General features: G+C 37.9%; 1 pseudogene; it reads right to left on the reverse strand.

Annotated features, from left to right (window-relative positions):
- Positions 1-479: 479 nt before the first annotated feature.
- LOC149265556 (cytochrome P450 94B3 pseudogene) lies at positions 480-2,548 on the reverse strand (annotated as a pseudogene).
- Between the last annotated feature and the right edge of the window lie 6,680 nt (positions 2,549-9,228).

Genomic DNA, 9,228 nt, shown 5'->3' on the forward strand with positions numbered 1-9,228 from the left:
TTCTCTTTAGCAGAAGTTGCTAGAATTGCAGGTATTCATTAATTATTCATATACGAAGCTACCTGGAATTGCAGGTACCAATAAATTATCCCATACTATAAACTTGAAAAAAACCACGAATGTTTGACTTTACACACCAGAAAACGAAGATAACGGCCTTGAAATATATACATATGCGAGTCTCTTTAATTTTCGGTTGTCCGTATTTGCAATGGGGACAAAGAAACATTGAGTCGTAAGGTCTTTTACGGATGGGTCGATAGAAATTGCGGGCGGCCAGTTATTGATGGCCCTTTATTCCCCGGTCGAGGAATATTGAAATTGTTGTAGTTTAAAAATTATGTTTTTTTGTTTGGAAAGTTATAGAAATTTTGATTATATTTTAAAAAATTTGGCAGGGATTTTTGTAAATCCAAATAATGATTCAAGTATTGTATCTATAAAATTTTTCGGATTCCGATCATTTTTTGGCCGTCTTATTCATTGAGTCTAATTAATACAAATTAAATAATTCATTTGGCCAATTAAATTTAAGTAATACAAATTAAGTAATTCATTTGGCGAATTGAATTTAAGTAATCAAACATTTAACAACAATTTCAACCACTAAATAATATAAACTAAACTAAAACTTTAACAACCCACCTCAACCACTAAATCTACGCCACTAAGTCTAGGGTACGAAGGACTGGTACTAGTCAACCTTCCTTTTTTCAACCTGGACGGGAAAACCGCCCTTCATGCGCGCAGTTAAGCTGTGAATGAGCTTTGGAGCTCCCGCAGCAGAATACTCAACAGGCCGCCGCAATCTGAACATGGAAATCACAGTCGCCGCAACATATTTCATCTGAATAAACGCCATGTCTTTGCCTAGACAGATCCGCGCGCCACCTTGGAAAACTGCGAACTTGAAGGGACTCTGCGGGACGAAATGGCCGTCCTCGTTCACCCACCTCTCCGGCTTGAATTGTAGGCAGTCAGCACCCCAGATGGCTTCCATACGACCCATGGCGTATTGGTGGTAAGTCACCCGAGTGCCTTTGCCCACGAAGGTTCCATCGGGGAGGACATCGTCGTGGAGGGCGTGCTTGGAGTCGAAGAGGACCGGCGGATAGAGTCTCATGGATTCACAGAGGGAGGCGTGCAGGTAATGCATGTTCTGCAGATCCTCGTATGAAAATACCGAGGGGTTTCCGTCCCGTTTGGCTTCGGATTTCGCGGCTAAGAAGCGGGCTATCTCTTTGTGTATTGCTTCCTCGACATGGGGATGCGAGGTGAGTAGCAAGAAGAACCACGTTAGTGCAGCAGAGGTTGTGTCTCTGCCGGCCAAGACGAAACTGATGATGGAGTCTCGAAGAAATTCTTCGGAGCGATAGGTGTCGCGTTCAGGTACATCGGCTTCTAGATTTGCGAGCGCCATGAATCTGGACAACAGGTCCTGTTTGTACGGAGAGCTCTCGGCCATCTCCCCTCTCCGCTGACGAATGACATCCATGGCGAAGTGGTGCACAATTTCCACAGCGCGGAAGAGGCGTTTTTCTGAGCCAAGCTTGAACATCCTCTTTAGCTTCCACACCAACGAGATCGGAGCAGTGGACCTCAGAGCGCTCAGCTCGGTCGCCGCATCGAAAGCCTGGGCGAATTCCGAAACGGGAAGGCTCCGATCCAGAGAAGCCGGATCGACGCCGAACGCAACTTTGCATATATTATCAAACGCGAAACGCTGCAGAATATCCTGCAAATCCAAGCAACTACCCCGCTCGCTCGCCTCCTCTAGAATTGTCAGGAGTCGATCCGTGACCGCCCCGACGACTCGAAGGACAAAATTACGAAGAGATCGGGTGCTGAACTCGTAGCTGGCGACCTTCCGCTGCAGCTTCCAGGCGTCGCCGTCGGAATTGAAGATACCCTTCCCCAACAGATCGTGGAGAATGGCCGTAAAGGGCTCGCCCTTTGGATAATTGTCGAACCGCGTCTTGAGAATGTGCTCAACGTTCTCAGGATTCGCAGTCACCACCGTCCGAATTCCTCCGAGTCGCTCCACCACGATGGTCTGCGTGGGGGAATCTGCAAGCATCTCCGTGTACCATTCTGATTGTCTGCTTCGATTGTTCCAGAATGCAAACAGCGAACCCACCACGGGAAACCGTTTGGGTCCGTCCGCCATCGATCCTTCATATCTCTGAATGTACAAGAAAATCACGTAAAACGCTAACGGTATCGCAAGCGCCAATACATATAGGGGAAACATTAACATTAAATCTCTACTCAGTAAAACTAACAAGTTAGCCATGGAGCTTCACAGGGCTTTTTTGCACAACAAGCAGAAGCCGCTCCCGCCTTTATTATGACGGCAGGGACTCGGGTGGCTTCTGAAATCAAACGACCCAGTTATGCTTACGTTCGCTACGCCAAAGTCACGACATTGTTATCTAACTGAAATTCAATTCGGCATGCATTTCATGTGCCTTATTCTTTTGTAAGCGGTACGCTAGGGCGACTCGCTACTCGCGACTCGGTCGAGTCGGGGCAACAGTGCCTTATATCTCGGAACAGGGCACTTACTGAGTCAAAATAATAGACTACGGGGGCCTTACGGAGCATGTGCTTGTCTCGCCTACTGCCACGTCACCTGCAGCAACCCAATAATGAAAAGCCACCTGTCACCAAATTGGGCCATCCTACTCCGTATGCAACGGTCTTGTAAATAAATATGCACATGCACATGTTTGATTCGGCAGTCCAATATGTTTCGCTAGAGTACTTCCTACTGACTTTTCCTGGAATGTTGGCCGGTTTTTCTGGAATGTTTCCGGTTTTATCAGGTGTAAACAGCTTCTTATTTTGGTAATTTATAAGGTTTAAATTGTAATTTTGACTATTTTGGATACATTCAAAGTTCTAGAATTAATGTGGAATTATAATTAAAAATGGTTAAAATAATAATTTTATATTTAAATAAAAAATTAATTTATTTATATAAATTATTAAAACTATAAAATAGTAGAAGTCGTTTATCGAGGTGGAGGAATTGCTCGGACGGTCAAAAGTGGTTGGAATTGGGCAAAAAAAATTCAAAAAATCTTGTAGAGGCAGTGTTTGAATCATGTTTTTGATGGTGGAAATGGATTCAGCACCATCAAAAACGTCTAAAACACCTAAAATTTTGAAGTTTAACAACTATGAATTGGATTTACAAAAATCCTTGCCAGATTTTCTCTAAATATCACTGGAATTTCCATAACTTTCCAGGCAATTCCTTCGGCTAGTTAGACTAGTAACTTATTATTTCAATATTAAATATTATAAAGATTTAAGAAAAGTCTTTCTGTATAAATCATATTGGAGAAATTTGTGGCCAAGGTTTTTGGAACCAATAAGTGTGGTTCATCATTTGGTCTTATGATGAACCACACTTGTTGGTTCTAAATGTGTTTGCCAAAAAATTCTCTTATATGGTTTCTACCAAAAGACTTTTCTTAATTCATTATGGATCACAGAAGCCTCATTTCAAAAATTATAACAATTTAAAAAAAAATAAACTATCCTAAATTTAGTTTAACTCTGGATCTACTAAATGTGAAGAAAAATAAAATCTTTTTTTCATTCTAAAGGAGGTTTGCAAATCAAAATATTTGATCCTTCTCCTACTCTTGGTAGATCTTGAGTTAAGATGGATCTAGGCTGGTCTAATTTCTCCCTTTAAATAAGTTATATTCCACATGAATACTATAGGCCATTTTTATTTTTTACTGTTATTTTATTTTAATAAATTTATTTTGAGTTTGTTATTTTAATTTTAATTTATTTTATTTTATTTTGACATAGCTAACATTATACTATATTAATCTTTCATCTTAGCACAATTAATATTACACTATATTAATCTTTTAGTCTAATTTTATTTTTATATAATTTGATTTAGTCAAAAGGTTAAACATTACATTATCACATCTCTTATATTAAATTGGAAAATCTCTGAATAAAAATTATAATAAATTAATTTACTTAACAAATAGAAAAAAAAAATTATTTAAAATTTTAATATAATTTAAATTTTATAGATATATTTTTTAATTTTTTAATTTTATCCTAAATTTTCAAGAATTGAAAAAATAAAATTCCCCATTACAAAAATTTTAAGTGTTAAAAGAGAGCAAAATTATATAAACAAAATACTCCAATTGTTTAGGTGTTTTGAGATTTCTAGTATTCAAACTTACCAAAATTATGTATATATCAAACTCACCAAAATTGGTAAGTATACAATTTTTGTTATATTTTTTATTTTATTTGTAATTTGGGGAGAGTTTTAAAAATATGATTTATATATAAAAACTGAATTGTTAAAAAATTAGGTAACTTTTATTATATTTGGATTTTTATTAGGTTAGTTATTTATTTATTTTGTTATTTTATTACAAATATATTTGATTTAATTTTTTTTTAGAATTTCAATTTATTTATCAATAAATATTAGATGGATGTTTTATAAAGAGTTATTTCTTTTTGTCTTTTTAATTAAATTGATTAAATAAAATGGTTAGGGTTTTAGAGTTTTATGAATCATCAGGCCATGGCTGAAAATTTGGAGTCAAATCATTCTTCAGAATATGGTGAGTAAATTCTAACACAACAAATACTGAATACACCAATGAATGAACAAGGGGAGAGGGGAGAGATCCCCTCTTATAGAGCAATAGTAACAGGAGATAGTCGGGCGAATCCCAATGGGGAAGGCACGAGCAAAGGAAAAGACACATGACATAAGTGGCCAATCCTTGGGGCGCAGTGGCAATCTTGACTAAAAGGAAGATGCCTGCCAAAAGCCTTAACAAGCCCAAAATACATGATCCCAAATAACAAGTTGGACAGTTATAGGAAGTACATGAAGGACCATGCCCTCATCTGCAAATTCATTGGGGTTTGGCCCTTGAAAGAGGACCTAGTAAAGTGGATTCAGCTCAAGTGATAGCCAAAGGGCCATGTCGAGTTAAAATTTGGAGCGAGAGGCTTTTTCACTCTGATTTTATCTAATGTAGAGGGTAGAACCTGAATTTTCAAGAATGACCCATATCTCTTTAACAACCAGAGGCTATTCACGCAAGACTAGGAAGAGTGCTATAACCTAGAACAAGAGAAATTCATGGCAACACTAGTATGGCTTTGACTCTTCTCATTACTAGTTGATTTTTTGGATCCATAAATCTTGGAGGGCATTGGAAACTCCATTGAAACATTTATGAAAATAACTGATACCACCAAGAGAGCGTGGTATACCTCATTTGCAAAGATATGTGTGTATATGGACATCACACAGCCACTACCTGAATCCATAGATATGGAGTATCAAGGCGAGATTTAGTAGCAACCATTAGACTATGAACATGCCTCTTTCAGGTGTTGTAGGTGCCATGAATATGGACATCTCTTTAGAGATTTCCCACTCAACAAACCCGAGGTCCAAATACTATCGACTAAAGAGGACGCAGATAACTTTTAGAAGGTAACAAACAGAAAGAGAACAACTAAGGGACCTCCAGTCCAAATGGTGGCTCAAGCGAATAATAGAAACAACAATTTGTGGCACTGCAAATTGAGGAAGAGGAGTCAAAACTCTCAGATAACGTGATGGTGGTCGATGCGGCAGATAAACAACACCAGAAGAAAACAAAACCTAAAAGGAAAGCGTAGGATGAGTTCCTAGAAACCTTATTGAGGGAGGAAAGATTAACAACAAAAGTTGAGAAAATGGAAATAGAGGAGGCTGGTGAAACCCTAAGAAATGAGGATAATATTTTGGCATGCATGCTAACAGAATGGCTTCACTTAGACTCCATATTTATCCCAAAGCATCGAAAACACTTATTTCAAGAAATATACCAAAAATTACAAAGTTATGGTCCAGAATTTCAAGGGAACAGGGAGAACCATGCATGTTGAAAATGCAACAAGAAAATATCAGTTTGACTTTGCCTTGGTCAAACCAGAGATAATTCGAATTTCCATTTCAACGGAAACCTTGGAGGTAGTTAAATGAGGTGACACTGCACTTGCCACTCAGTTAACTCAATTAATTCAAGTTGGGGAAGCTTGAGTTTAGTTAAGTATGACTTATTGCTAATTTGTAGCAATCTATTTCAGTTAAATTGAGTAATGGTTAGTTAAACTAGTTCTAACTATTGGAGGAACTAGTGGAAGGTCAAGTTGTGAAAGTGGAACTTCAACCACACTCAATGATCAACCAGTTAACTAATCAATCAACCCAAAATAATTGATGCATGCAAAGAATTGAGTTAACCAGTTGAGATGGAGATTCCAAGGTAGTGTACTATGTTGTAGACTGTTCTAATGTGTACAGGTGGTGCAGGAAGTTAGAGGATGATCCTAGAGGAATTGCACAATCCAATTGATGGAATTTCCTAAATAATAGGGGTTAATTTCCTCAAGGAACAATGCAAGGAAATAAGAGCTTAGAGGGCTTGAAAATTGGCTATGTGTTGGTCAGACTCAGTCAGTCAGGCAGAGAGATAGACTATACACTTGCAGGTTGTGCTCAGGCTTGAGCAATCATATGTATTCATATGTATTCTTTGATTAAGGCAATGCAGATGGGAAGGGGTTTTGAGCAGTTGTTTTCCCCTAAATAATTCTTTGTGTGTGTGTGATGTTTCCTTTTTCATGTCTATGATTTGTGTTCTAGATTGTGAATTGAATTCTACAAAGCAGTAGAGTAGCTTTGAGTCTTGTGATTTCATAAATTTCATGAGCAATTTTGAATCTACACAATAATTTCTACATGGTATCAGAGCAGGATTCACAGTAGAGAAAATTTTTGAAGCTTTTATTGCAGGAGGATCGTATTTGCAGGATCAATTCTTCAAAGCTAGAAGGATGGCTTTCTATGGAGTAAGAATCGAGTATGCCTTAAGGGAAGCTCAAATTATGTTTCTTGGAAGGACCACATGGAGGCAGTGCTGGAAGATAATAGATTGAAGGAATTTATCGATAATGACATCCCAAAACCAGCAGCAGCTGATACTCAAGATCTAGAAGAAAGGAAGAAGTGTGTAGCAAAGGCGAGGAGAATCATATTGGAGGGAGTACGAGACCACATTGTCTCAAATATCCATGGGAAAGAGCCTCATATGCAATGTGGAAAGCACTGATAGATTTGTTAGAAAATAGTAGTGACCATAGGAAGCTAGTTCTTAAGGATGAAATTCAAAATATCAAGATGTAGAAGAACGACACTATTTCGCAGTACCTGAGTAGGCTCACACAATGTCATGATGAACTTGGTCAAGTTGGTGTTATTGTTGCAGAAGATGATTTAGTAAGCCTAGCCCTTCTAGGCCTTCCCAAGAGCTGGCACTGCTGAGAAATATAGGGCATTAGCATTAGGTGATTTATCTTCGATTAGTAACTACTTGTGAATGCTTTTTACTTCTTTAGATTAGGATCTTCTTCTTCTTAGATTATTAGTGTTCTTCTTCATCGAACAGTAACGAATGCATGACCATAAATAGATAAGAGGCACAGAATGTAGGCTATCAGCTAGGGCCCGAATCTCTCATTATTTGAGAGGAAAACCCACACAAATTCTTCTTATAAAGATTCAAATTGATGAATACCAAGACCAAGACCCTTGACCTATTGGCCACTCCAATACCAAGACGCTAGTTCTCTTGACTGTCTTCTCTTCTACTTGACTCTTCTTTCGCTTTGACCTTCTTTGCATCAACACATAGTTATCATTGTGATATCATCAATGTCTTCACATTGGGATCTCCTTCTTGTTGTCATATCCTTGAGAACTTGCTTCGTTGATAGTCATCCTTTGAATTGAGATGGATCCATTACTTCTAATGGCAATGGAATTATTATTGTTTTAGGTATATGGAACCCTTATCATTGTAATACTGTAATCACTGTGAGGATCGAATAATATTCCCTGAGATAGTATTGAATCTGAGGCTTCCTTCATGGCACCAAAATTCATGACTGTGATGCAATCCGAACTGTCTCATATCCCTTTTTGCTGCCACTGTAATACGAACTTCAGATGGATCCAAATTTCCTTGACAACACCCAAAATCTACCTCTATATCTTATTCTGAGCTCCTTCTACTCTCTCTCATCCGAATTCTGAGATGTTTGAATTCTACTCTTTCTTCCGAATCACAGAGATGTATGAATTTTGAACTGTGTCTTATGAAAAGTGCCTACATGCCTATATATAGTCGTTTTCCCATGAACATAAGTCAAATTGTCATTTCAAATAGATGTTTCTCCTTATAATGTGAGCCGACATGAGTTTCTTATGCATCTTAAGGCCGACATGAAGAGTAGAACTAATGATTGTCGTTGGAGGGCTTCTAGACACCTTTATTGACTCATATACATTTGACACATGCTCAAGAAGAGCTCTTCATACATGACATTAATTATTTTGGCTTTAATGAAAAATCCTAATGCTCTAAGTGGGAGTCTTCTAAATAAAATCTCTTGCTCATGAAACCCATGAAGCAAGCATTACAAAAATAATTTTATTTTCTTCTTTTTCATCATTTACAAAAATCACAATTACATGTCATTATGAAGACTGAACCTAGTTACACTCATCAAAAATACCTCTTAACTAGGGAGGTATTCATAATGGTACTTGGTCATTCTCAATCTGAAGAATTTCTCATAAGAAGAATCAGATTGGTAACCCATCTGTCTAGCATTATATCAACCAGCATTGTCACATAGAAAGGCCTTGACTAACAACTCTATCCACATGGTCAAAACACAATGTTGGTGATACCAATGATTCATAGACGCCATAATCATTATCTTTTCAAGGTACATACTCCACCCAGGTATTCATAGAGTATGACCTACTTTGGAATATGTTTATCTTGGGTAGTCAATCCTCAAAGAATATCAGTCCACTACGACTACTCTTATCTTGGATGCCCTATCTCATCCTCAAAGAGCATTAGATGCTATATGTTTACCCAATCGTCCATTTTGTTTTCCCGGGTGAAGACCAGGATGATGTGTCTATCTCTCCCTCTCAATTATGGAGGACATATCAATTCCAATAATGGAATTTTACTCATTCTTACAAAAGGAATGTACCCAAGCTCCCTCTTGGATTAGGAATTTCCAAGTTTCTTCCAAGTAAGAAACTTGTTTCGAGGCTCCCTCTTAAATGGGGACCTGCAGCAGCTCCTCAGG

The sequence above is a fragment of the Pinus tabuliformis genome, chromosome 6 (genome assembly GCF_031772625.1).
Source record: "Pinus tabuliformis cultivar Carrire ecotype Pingquan chromosome 6, CPIR1, whole genome shotgun sequence".
NCBI classification, from domain to species: domain Eukaryota; kingdom Viridiplantae; phylum Streptophyta; class Pinopsida; order Pinales; family Pinaceae; genus Pinus; species Pinus tabuliformis.